The sequence below is a fragment of the Epinephelus fuscoguttatus genome, linkage group LG1, assembly GCF_011397635.1.
Source record: "Epinephelus fuscoguttatus linkage group LG1, E.fuscoguttatus.final_Chr_v1".
Taxonomy (NCBI): domain Eukaryota; kingdom Metazoa; phylum Chordata; class Actinopteri; order Perciformes; family Serranidae; genus Epinephelus; species Epinephelus fuscoguttatus.
This window is the reverse complement of record NC_064752.1, coordinates 51,306,231-51,319,180: the sequence shown is the minus strand read 5'-3', so window position 1 is coordinate 51,319,180 and position 12,950 is coordinate 51,306,231. Positions and strand designations below refer to the sequence as shown.

The 12,950-nt window shown below is 40.5% G+C and overlaps 1 long non-coding RNA gene across 1 annotated transcript in view; it reads left to right on the top strand.

The window, feature by feature from the left end:
• Positions 1 to 1,142: 1,142 nt before the first annotated feature.
• Positions 1,143 to 12,950, top strand: part of LOC125886100 (uncharacterized) — a 233,265-nt gene continuing 221,457 nt past the window's right edge. The window contains exons 1-3 of the long non-coding RNA XR_007448976.1: positions 1,143 to 1,467; positions 1,570 to 1,721; positions 4,249 to 11,148. This is a non-coding gene — a long non-coding RNA (uncharacterized LOC125886100). The remainder of the gene's footprint in view (positions 1,468 to 1,569; positions 1,722 to 4,248; positions 11,149 to 12,950) is intronic.

Sequence of the window (12,950 nt, the reverse complement as noted above, 5' to 3'; positions counted from 1 at the left end):
AATATTCATATACTCACGTGGAAATACTTTATTTTAAATTAAGCAATAAAGCAGCAGCTGTATAATAGATTTATCTCTAAGATAAATTATCTATTTATGTTGTAGCATTAAGGTGATTAAAAGCGTACAAATATGACAAACACTAGGCTGTAGGCTATGTGGTATGAAAGTCCATTAACTCCTGCAAAGCATTTTAGAGTACCGAGGTGAAGTTAGTTTGATGTTGGATATTCGATGGATATTCGGATATTCATTTTGGGTTCAACAGTGATTTCCACCTCCCTCTCATAGGCAGAACATAGTGAGCAACAAAGAGAAGGGCTAATACTCCCATACCCCCATTACTGGACCCAGACACCCTACACCAATGTAGAATGGTTTTGCCAAATGGGCCTAATAAGGCACACCCAGAGTCACATGCAGTGCACCCTTGGAATCATTTGGTCTTGCCATGATCTGAGAAAGTCCCTATTTGCGTAGAATATTAACTTGACTTTTGACACTTTCACTTACTTCCGATGTCATGTTTCCCACCCGCACAATGCTACCGAGTGGGCTAAACAATGATCTGCTGGAAACTGCAAGCACAGTCACATTAATAAAAGGTGAACATTGAATGCAAGTTTAGTTACATGAATGACAGCCAGATGAGTAAATCAAATCTACTTGTGCATCATCTCAAGGAAATATGACCTGTTGGCCAAAGGAGTTAAGTTGGTCGGTGGCGCAAATGTGGTTATGTTGCAGGATCTTACATATTTGTTTCTTCACTGTACATGTTTGGTATACCATATAGCCTACCATGTGTTTTTTTCTGAACCACCCTCAAATGTATTTATTGTTATTTCTAGGTTTACATAAAAGATGTGATTTTCAATGTTGCCTATGAAGGCTACAACATGACATTATCTTGCGTTACATTTATGAAGTAACTGGATTTATACAGCTGCTGCTTTATTGCTTAATTTAAAATAAAGTATTTCCATGTGAGTATATGAATATTGGCTTTATCGACCTGTAGCACAACAATAAACGTTAGGTTTATGAATTAAGTGGGTTTAAACCACTGCTTTTTGTATGAGTGTCGGTCTGTGGGTTCCTCCAACAAGAGTCCAAAGACGGATCAGGTGGGCTATGTTTTGATACTGTTATGAAAAATTGAGGAAAGAGGCCTTCGCAAGGACAGCTACGCGTTCTCTTCCTGGTTGAAAACAGCTGTTGTCACTACGACAACCATAGACGCATTCGGCTGAAGGTCGCCAGTTAACATAGTGGCGAGTAAATCCGAAACACCAGCAGCATCTCAGGATCAACAAGTGAAACTACGCGAAAGAACCTCCGGTCCAGGATGGGTCTACCTATTGTTTCCTCTGGTCCTGTTCTGCCTGCCTTGTGCAGTAAAGTAGATATTTACATCAACTTGTCAGGCAAAGGATCAACTTTCACTGGCAAAGACGTTATCAGCAGGTGGGTAAAAAATCTCTCTCTCTCTCTCTCTCTCTTTGTCTCTCTCCTGTATATACACACAAATTCAGACAGACGACATGTAATTATCTTCATTCTTTGAAGGTCTGTTGCTGAAAGGATTCTTTTGCATATTAAAGATAAAGATTGTGTGGCCATGGAAGTCCGATACCACAAGTCCTGTTACTGTCAGTTAACCAGGTTCTTGACCAAGTCCACTGCAACAGTTACTGGGACCACAGAAGAAGAAATGTGAGGTAAGATATTATCAGAGATATTGGATAAAGCGAGATACCCCACTCACACTTCCTGATTCAGTGACGTTAGCGCCACGCCCCCGTAGGAGACTTGCGGCAGCTCTGAATGTATTGTTGTCAATGAGGAAAATGAATGTGATCACAATTTATGGTCAATTCTTTCGCCCTATAGTCACTAACGGGCGACTGGCCAATAGAGGGCGATAGGGCGCCGCCCCTCCTCGAGCCACAAAAGAAAGATGATAATAAATGTGTGATTATCATCATCATCATTATTGTCATATATACACACAATATATTAATTATTCTGATAATTTTCACTTGAAACAGCTCGTCCTGCCTCTGAATATCCAATCAGATGCAGTGTGAAGTCGCGTTCCGGCCCTTTGGGGCAATATCAGCCTGGCTGGAAATCGCCCCGACTCACTCTCATAGACTTCCATGTAAAATGCTTTTTTTTTCTAAATGCAGGCGCTCCAGTGCAATCTCTGTGGGTTCCGGGAGGGCTTGCCCCAACGTGTTTTTGTCATACGTAAACCACCAAGTATCATTCATGTGCTCCTCGGATGGTCCGATTTCCCATGTCGGGAAGTCGTTCTTACTTCATTGTGTGTTCATGACCGTTTAGGTGGTAATGTGGAGACATCATGGACATTACAAAGAAGATGTGTTGTATTTTATCACTAAAAATGATTAAAAAACACGTCGTCAACTGTTTCCACAGAAATATTGTTTTACGGTCGGAAACTCATTTTCTCCGATTATTCCGACATCACATGAGGCAGCGCCACTGCGCGGCGGTCACATTCAAGATCAACATGGCTAATGTTTCCAGTTGATCCAAGAGGCTTTTTAACCATATAGGTTAAAAAGGAACGACACATAGTGCGCCCAAATTCACACCTGTTCGTCCCTCTCTATGGATTTTCTCCGCGACCATTAGCGAGAAGCCACTCATATCACATGAAACAGTGGAACTGCAGCTTTGTCGGACACTTGTCAGTAGCCCAGTGTTTTCACAGCGAAAAAAATGATAAAGTTACACTGAAATTATGTATAACAGAGCTTTCATACAGCTTTGCACACACATTACTCTTGGATGGATTACTCGCGAATGCAGGGTCACACACACCATTGTGACAGATCAATTGTCTACAAAATAAAAACCTGACGAATTTCTTTACAGTCCATTATACAGATCTTGTTATCAGTCACTTCATATAGTAGGGAATATCGTATCTTACCACGTAAGCTGCGTTCACACCAACCACGCGAATTTGCGAATTCGCGTGTCAAGATTACATACGAAGTCAATGCAAAGACGCGAATTCGCGCCGGGCGGCGCGATGGACGCGTCTAGCGCGACGCGATGGACGCGATAGAGGCGTTCAGCGTTTAGTCTGCTTATCTCTACACAACAAATGCAGTAATGAACTATACACACACACAGACAGACAGACAGACAGACAGACACACACACACACACACACACACACACACACACACACACACACACACACTTACTAATGACATCATTGAATAATCAATAATAGCATAATAGGCTACCTAACATGCACGCACGCACACACACAATAATGGTAAGATTGTATTACAAGGAAGCTATAAATATCATAGTAAGGCTGCTTATCTCTACACAACAAATGCAGTAATGTTAGCTAGCTAACATTACATAGTAGTTAGCTAATTAGTACCTACATTGTAGTTAGCTAACACTAGCTAACTTAGTTAGCTAGTGTTAGCTAACTACAAAGTAGGCTAATTTGATGACAATAATATTATACTTTATCACACAAAAGTCATGGATGTGGAAAATAAGTTCATATTTTATAACGTCATATGTATTCCAAGATATAAAACGAATATAATACTAACATGTCTGTTGCTGTATAAAAATCCTCCTGGGTGGTCAGACTGCTGGCATTACATGTGTAAGTGCAACAGTAAATGTATACCTGACAGTCACAGTCGATAAGAATCAAAGATTCCTAGGTCTAACCCTTGATATTACATGCTTGGGGTCATTTTTGACCCCACTTATGGAAGAGTGGGGTAGTGATACAAAAACAACAATTTCTTAAAATGTATATGATTTTTTTTTTTTAAATGCAAATGGCCTCATGTCAAAAAAATGTTTTATGAGGAATACCTGGAATATGAAATGATAAAAACTTTTAATTCCATAGATATTGAAGAAAAACAACCCCTGGGGTCATTTTTGACCCCACTTATGCATCTAAGGGTTAACACTGGATAAGCCTACAGTGGGGTATCTCCTTTATCCAATATCTCTTATATTATGTGGTCAATGTAATAATTTGCTCAGACTGCACATATGCACATGCTTGATAAATTGTCTATAGATAAGACATCTTTTGCACAACTCTCTGCATTATTAAAATGTGTGTGTGTGTCTGTGTGTCTGCGTGTCTGTGTCTGCGTGTCTGCGTGTCTGTGTGTCTGTCTGTGTGTGTGTGTGTGTGTGTGTGCCTGTGTCTGTGTGTTTCAGAAATGAGCCGGCCTTTGATGTCAGCTACAAGATCTTCTGTGAGCAGATCATCAGGCAAATAATCACTGTAAACCAAGAGGTGCTGAGGATAAATCAGCTAAGAATGGCCACAAATATGAATGATGCAAGATACAAAGCATTCTGCATGGCATCTTCAGCTTTGCCAGAACTATCCATGCCTCCAACATGTGACGCTCTACACCAACACTGCAAAATGGCAAACTACCAAGCAGCAATAATGAGACATTGGCTACGGTTACATGATGACTTCTCATTCAGAATGAAATAAATCTGAATGAAATCATTCGAAATTAAAGTTTTTCCAGGTAGTTTACATGGGAAATACTCATTCCGAATGAGGGTTTACATGGGAGATCAGTTTAATTGCCTTTATTAGGGTCTGTGCAAGGTTTGGGGCAGGAAAGGTTTCTGATTGGATAGGGGGCGGGGCAGATGTTATGTGTTTACATTTACTGAAAAAAACACTGTAGTCCTCGCTCCGGATAACAAGATGCTTGACGACGCCATTCTTAGTACCTTTTTCGGGCTTGTTTTGCTTATATTCTTGAAGCAGCAGTACAACAAGAACCTTGTTCTGCTAATGCTTTGTCTGTTGACGAGGAGAAGAGAGGTAGAAGGTCGAAGAAGGGAGATAGAAGACCGTGCTTTGGTGTATGGAAACCGGTGAGTGCAACGAGTCCGACTGCTCTATCTCAGCCCATTGCTATGCGCGCTATATACGTCATCGCGCCAGTAGGGCAAGGAAACGAGCATGAGCAGAAAGACCGGAATGAACTTAAAGAGGAATGAGCGTTTACATGCACACAAAATTCTTTCATTCGGAATGACAAACAGAATAAACCACCCTTTTAATAGGATTTAATTTTCAATCGGAATGACCATTTTTCAATCGGAATGACTGTTTACATGACCACTTTTAATCGGAATGGCCTTTCATTCCGAATGAAAGTGGAATTAAACTGTCCATGTAAACGTACTGATTGTGCTGTCATCCCATCACGCTATAAATACAGATTAATTGTCTACAAAATAAAAACCAGACGAATTTCTTTACAATCCATAATACAGATCTTGTTATCAGTCACTTCATATAGTGAGGAATATCATATCTTACCACGTCTTAGGCTTGCGTGTGTTTCTCCCTGTCTATCCACATTTGTAGTCCGGCTTTCAAGACGCAAATATCTCCATATTGTCCAGTTGACACTCCATCAAACTTTGTATGATAAGACCAGCGCACTTCACCTTTGCGCACCCAGCGAAATTGAGGCCTAATTATGCATGCATGACAGGGCAGTAGTCACCATATACATATACCCCCCCCTCCCCAATATATAATTGAAACTGAAAAACAACAACAAAAACGTTCAGGTCAGGTCAAAGATAAGTGATACTATGTGATATGCATTGTATTAAGTTATAGTATGCCTGCATTTATTTCTTTAATCAGAACACAAAATGAACTTCCACTTAGCTATAATAAAATGTTTTCTGATTAAGACTGACAATGACTCAGTGAATACCTTACTCAGTTTTATTTGATTAATGGTAAAACAAGTCTCTGTTCACATTCAAAGGTATTTGTGTGGGCAAACTGATGAAAATTAGTCTGTTGATGACCACAGTGGATTGTTCAGTCATTGTAGAGCCAAATTAATTCAAATTTACCCATTGAACGGGTCACCTCAGCCATCATCACAACAACTGCCCCCCCTGAGAAATTTGGCAGGAGCCACCACTGAGTGAGAATTCTTTTTAGTTTGGCATTGCCATGTTCTTTTCTCTTGATTTGAATGGTAAGAGCTTAGGTTAGAAAATTTGTCTTTTGTTTCGCATTTCTTTTTTGCTAGGTAAGGTTAGGGTCAATTGGTATATTTGTGTTAGCTGTTTTGGGCACTGTCCACCTCTGAGGACAAATAAGCTGCTTTCTTTGTTGTTTAAAATACTGTGTTACTGGCCTTTCTTGGGAGTGGGGAGAGTGAGGGAGTCGCATCATGTAATGTCTAGGACTAGACCGGGGACAGAACAGAATGCAGCGACTGTTTCACCTCAGACACTTGAGGAAATTACCCTTAAATACTGAGGAATTTCTACTCCTACACCATCGAGGGCATCCCAAAAGGGAACATAACTGCCTGGTACGGTAACAGTGCCGAACAGGACTGCAAGGTCTTTCAAAGTGTGATTCATTCAGCTAAACACACTATAGGAACTAGTCTACCCTGCATAAAGGATGTTTACACCAGGTGCTGCAAAATGAATTAGGAAGAAGGCAAGCACTGAGAGGCTCAAAAAGAGCTTCTACCCTCAGGCTGCAATGCTCCTAAATGATGACACAGCCTAATCATACACATTTATTCTTTATAACATTGTTTTTAATGCACAAACTGAAAGTACCAATGGGATTACATTTCACTGGAATTGTGCCTTCTATGATTTAATGTGACAAAGAAATTGAGTTATTGATTGACTGACAAGACAATCCATAAATGTGTACCATGATCAACAAATATGTCACTCCCCCAAACGTATTTTTGTCAGTTGTGCTGTGTAAAGTCATATCCACAAAATTACAGAGAGATTTGCAAATATGTATAAGGTTTTACAAATGCTACCAGTTTCACCACAACAAAGACATGTAAAGTCATATTTACGGTATGTGTTTGTGGTTCCATGTGCAAATGTGAAATATCTGTGGATCGCTTCCTGACAGTTTGTAGGTCAGCCAACAATTGTGACTCCCCTTCTATTTGTTTTGCAGATTTTTGTCCATTTCCTCCTGCAGCAGATCTGTATTTAAAAAGTTTACAGATCTGAGATGCAGTTAGTGCAGTTTCCATGGGAAAACATTTGTCAGGACTGTCATCACACAGAAGTGGGCATGGTTTCATCTAAAGTACGTTGGTACATTCAAGAAAAAACAATAAGTGCATTCAGGTCTGCCCTCGCGTGCGTGCGTGTGTATCGCCACCTGCTGGCAAAGTTCCTACTGCACATCTTATCATCTGTGGACTTTCCTGTACAGATCTGCTGCGGTACAAAATGGACACAACTTATAATCAAATAGGAGTGAAGTCACAAATGTCACATGGCACACCAGCTGACAGGAAGCGATTCACAAATGTGCAAAACCTCTTTCACATTTACAGTTTAATCTACAACTGTGTAAATATGACTTCTTTTGTTGTGATGAATCACATTTGTTATGTCATGTATTTTGCAAAATTATGGTATGCGTTCACCATACCGTTAATATGACTTTACAGTACACAAATTTCATAATAATAATAATAATACATTGGCGTTATATAGCACTTTTCTGGATACTCATAGGGGCTTTACAAAGAAAACAACAAACAAAAAAAGACCCCACAAATAATAATAATAAGAACAGTAGTAGTAGTAGTAGTAATAATAATAATAATGATAATACATAAAGGAAAAAAAAATGCTTGTGGATAGTGAGATATCTGTGGATCATGGCACACTTTTGTGGATTGTCTTCTGTGGGTTTTCAACCACTCATGTCAGATAAAAATGTCCATACTCAGTATTACTTGTGTGAACAGATCAACAATCTGTGTGTTAATGTGTAATTTGTAAATATAAAACACCTTCCACAAATATAAAAAAAAATAAACTCAAAAAAAAAAATTTGAAAAAAACTTTAATATAAAACAGATCTGCAAATACACAGAGAAAGTCCAGACTAAAAGACATTTGTGAATATATTTAACTAAATTACAAATAAATGAAAAGCATGTTGCTGTTGAGCAGGTGAGAAATGTTTTTAAAAGGTTAAATCAGAGGAAGGCCACGGGACCAGATAATCTTAGCGCATAATCCTGAAAACTTTTGCAGATGAGTTAGCACCTGTGTGGCAGCCTATTTACAAGCGCTCATTGAACACTGGTAGTATTCCTCTCATGTGGAGGACATCACATATAATACCTGTTGCTAAGGTGAAATGTCTGCAGCAACCAAGTGATTATTGTCCCGTTGCCTTGACTCCTGTTGTAATGAAGGCTTTGGAAAAATTGTAGTTCAGGAGCTCAGTGACAAGCTGGGTGACAAGCTTGATAGTCAACAATTTGCATACAAGCATAATCGCAGTACAGAGGATGCTGTGGTCACCACAGCATCCTCTGTGCGATGCACCTTATTCTGAAGCATCTTGGCATGCCTAAAACTACAGCTAGAGCTCTCTTTTTAGATTTCACATCGGCCTTTAATACCAAAGCTCTAATTGGTCAAGATGGTTGAGAAGGAAGTAAATGCCCATCTAATTCACTGGTACCACGCGTTCTTCAGAAATAGGGTACAGAGAGTCAAAGTTAATCAGACATACTCCGCTCCTACAGTTACCAACATTGGAGCGCCGCAGAGCTACCTGAGCTCTCCATTTATTTTCACACTGTACACTGACGATTGTAGAACTGATGGACAAAATACATTTATTTTGAAGTTTTCTGATGATACTGTACTGTTGTCTTTGTTGGGGACTGAAGACGATCCCAGTATTCATCAGGCTCATACAGATAGACTGGTGGAGTGGTGTGAGAATAACTCACTTATCATCAATGCAGATAAGACAAAATAAGTTATTTTTGGTCTTCCAGAGAACTCATATCCTCCACCTCTCATTATCAATAACACAAACATTGAACAAGTTTTTTCCTACAAATATTTAGGCATCTATGTGGACGCTACTCTATCATGGAGTGCACACATTGATTATATTTGTAGTAAAATACAACAACGTATTTATTTTCTTAGGAGACTAAGGTCTTTTGGTACAAGTAGACCTATTCTGTTACTGTTCTTTCAATCTATTGTACTAAGTGTTATGCAGTATGGAGTTAGAGCAGATATTTAGCAGTCTCCCCAGTCGAGCTTTAAGTTGTACTGAGAGAGAACTACGTATACCATACACTAAGATTGTAGGTCAAACACTTGAGCCAATCTTTAAAGCCTCAGTGTGTAAAAATGGTGAATAACAGTGACATCAGCGGTCAAATTCTAGATTGTAGCGCTCACTCGCACTCACTCACTCACTCACCCCTCCCGTCGGGTAAGTGACAGTGGCCTCGTAGGACAAAAAGCCTTGCGCAGACAGCAGAGTTTTTCGAGTTTTATCCAGCGACGAGGTGAATATTTATTTAGGAATCTAAACCATGTTACGATATGTTATAGCTTAACAGTGAGATACAGGTTATATGTGAGATAAATGTTAGGAGTGTTTTATTTCTAATTGTTTTGGTAACACGAGCATTAGCACAATAATGCTAAAATAACACGTTTTATGTGATAGTCACGGCACAGTGTGGCAAATATAGGTTGGTATGATTATAATATATGCGTTTCCAGAGTGTTCTTCCACAGGACACAGGGAGATGAGGGAGAGGGAGAGGAGGAAGACCAGGGAGAGGAAGGGGGCGAGGGGGTAGAGGCGGTGCAGAATGGCCAGGCGAAGAGGTGTGTCTCGGCTACCCAGAGGGAAGAGGAGGAGGAGAGGGCGGCAGCCTTCGCAGCAGCACGAGAGGAATCAACAGATTAGGCTGTAGGCTAGGCTAACCATTTAGCTGTAGCTCTGAGATAACGTTAGCCAAGGCTAGGATAACGTTAGCACGTAAACGTAGCCGTCACTCGAACTTAGACGGGAGGGAAAAGTAGTTGCAAACATGAAGCCAAAATGATTTTAAAATATCAGATTTAATTACCTGTCTAGCAGAAAGCAGGCAACCTCTGCATCCCTTGTGAAATCCTTTTCCTTCAGGAGTTCTTTCCACCTGGAATAAACAACGCCTATATTCACTCGCGTTTTGTCCCATCCTCACTTATCTGATCTTTTTCTTTTCTTTTATTTGGTGGCGTGGTTTCCCTCTTACGGGGCAAAACATATGATGTGGTCCTCCATTTAAAGTGCGACAGAATCATAGAAGTACAAAGCAGGTTCACGCAGAAGCGCCCCGGATTGATCTTCACCTTAGCCGTCTCCAGTGATGGCAAGTTCTAGGTAAACGTGAAAGGCGAACCACGTACAGTACAGGCCAAAAGTTTGGACACACCTTCTCATTCAATGCGTTTTCTTTATTTTCATGACTATTTACATTGTAGATTCTCACTGAAGGCATCAAATCTATGAATGAACACATGTGGAGTTATGTACTTAACAAAAAAAAGGTGAAATAACTGAAAACATGTTTTATATTCTAGTTTCTTCAAAATAGCCACCCTTTGCTCTGATTACTGCTTTGCACACTCTTGGCATTCTCTCCATGAGCTTCAAGAGGTAGTCACCTGAAATGGTTTTCCAACAGTCTTGAAGGAGTTCCCAGAGGTGTTTAGCACTTGTTGGCCCCTTTGCCTTCACTCTACGGTCCAGCTCACCCCAGACCATCTCGATTGGGTTCAGGTCCGGTGACTGTGGAGGCCAGGTCATCTGCCGCAGCACTCCATCACTCTCCTTCTTGGTCAAATAGCCCTTGCACAGCCTGGAGGTGTGTTTGGGGTCATTGTCCTGTTGAAAAATAAATGATCGTCCAACTAAATGCAAACCGGATGGGATGGCATGTCGCTGCAGGATGCTGTGGTAGCCATGCTGGTTCAGTGTGCCTTCAATTTTGAATAAATCCCCAACAGTGTCACCAGCAAAACACCATCACACCTCCTCCACTTCACAGGTGTGCCTTATCAGGGTTAATTAGTGGAATTTCTTGCTTTATCAATGGGGTTGGGACCATCAGTTGTGTTGTGCAGAAGTCAGGTTAATACACAGCCGACAGCCCTATTGGACAACTGTTAAAATTCATATTATGACAAGAACCAATCAGCTAACTAAAGAAAAACGAGTGGCCATCATTACTTTAAGAAATGAAGGTCAGTCAGTCCGGAAAATTGCAAAAACTTTAAATGTGTCCCCAAGTGGAGTCGCAAAAACCATCAAGCGCTACAGCGAAACTGGCACACATGAGGACCGACCCAGGAAAGGAAGACCAAGAGTCACCTCTGCTTCTGAGGATAAGTTCATCCGAGTCACCAGCCTCAGAAATCGCAAGTTAACAGCAGCTCAGATCAGAGACCAGATGAATGCCACACAGAGCTCTAGCAGCAGACCCATCTCTAGAACAACTGTTAAGAGGAGACTGCGCGAATCAGGCCTTCATGGTCAAATAGCTGCTAGGAAACCACTGCTAAGGAGAGGCAACAAGCAGAAGAGATTTGTTTGGGCCAAGAAACACAAGGAATGGACATTAGACCAGTGGAAATCTGTGCTTTGGTCTGATGAGTCCAAATTTGAGATCTTTGGTTCCAACCGCCGTGTCTTTGTGAGACGCAGAAAAGGTGAACGGATGGATTCCACATGCCTGGTTCCCACTGTGAAGCATGGAGGAGGAGGTGTGATGGTGTGGGGGTGTTTTGCTGGTTGCTGGTCCCCACTGTTGGGGATTTATTCAAAATTGAAGGCACACTGAACCATCCGGTTTGCGTTTAGTTGGACGATCATTTATTTTTCAACAGGACAATGACTCCAAACACACCTCCAGGCTGTGTAAGGGCTATTTGACCAAGAAGGAGAGTGATGGAGTGCTGCGGCAGATGACCTGGCCTCCACAGTCACCGGACCTGAACCCAATCGAGATGGTTTGGGGTGAGCTGGACCACAGAGTGAAGGCAAAGGGGCCAACAAGTGCTAAACACCTCTGGGAACTCCTTCAAGACTGTTGGAAAACCATTTCAGGTGACTACCTCTTGAAGCTCATGGAGAGAATGCCAAGAGTGTGCAAAGCAGTAATCAGAGCAAAGGGTGGCTATTTTGAAGAAACTAGAATATAAAACATGTTTTCAGTTATTTCACCTTTTTTGTTAAGTACATAACTCCACATGTGTTCATTCATAGTTTTGATGCCTTCAGTGAGAATCTACAATGTAAATAGTCATGAAAATAAAGAAAACGCATTGAATGAGAAGGTGTGTCCAAACTTTTGGCCTGTACTGTATATCCCTTTCGGCCACTGTATTCAAATATGGCGACGCAAGACGGCAGCCTCCTGCAGACCGCGCCCTGCTTTTGTATATATAGAAAAATCATTCTCAGCCTATGAGAAAGCTTCCATTTGTATGTGAATTGCATTACACTTTTGTAAATGTATATTTATGGAAGCAATAGTTGATATTTGCTAATAAACAGCCACGTAAATTACACATTGTAACTTTAAAGCCGCATATACTAGAAGAATGTTGTCCTTGGCAGGCAAACCTTTGTCTGACCCAACGCATATTTTATTTGAAGAGTGTCAGTCGTTGCCATTCAACAGCAGATATAGAGTCCCCAAAGTTACATTAAACAGAATGAGGAACTCTTTTATTCCTCAGTCTATTAAAATGTTGAATAATTGTTAGGAGGCACCACAGCCACTTTGATGTTGGATATAGCAAATGTCACATGTCTGATGGTATATTTTGTCTGATGGATTTTTAAGGTTATATTTTTGTAATTTGTAATGAATTTTGTGATGAGAAACAAGTGTCTTGGATGCAAAACAAATTTCAGAATGAATTCTGATAATAAAGTAATCAATCAATCAATCAATCTATGAATATTTTCCTAACATTTCAGCTTTTGAACAGATATTTTAGAATCCAGTTTTTTTTTAATTTGTGAATCTCAATTCTACACT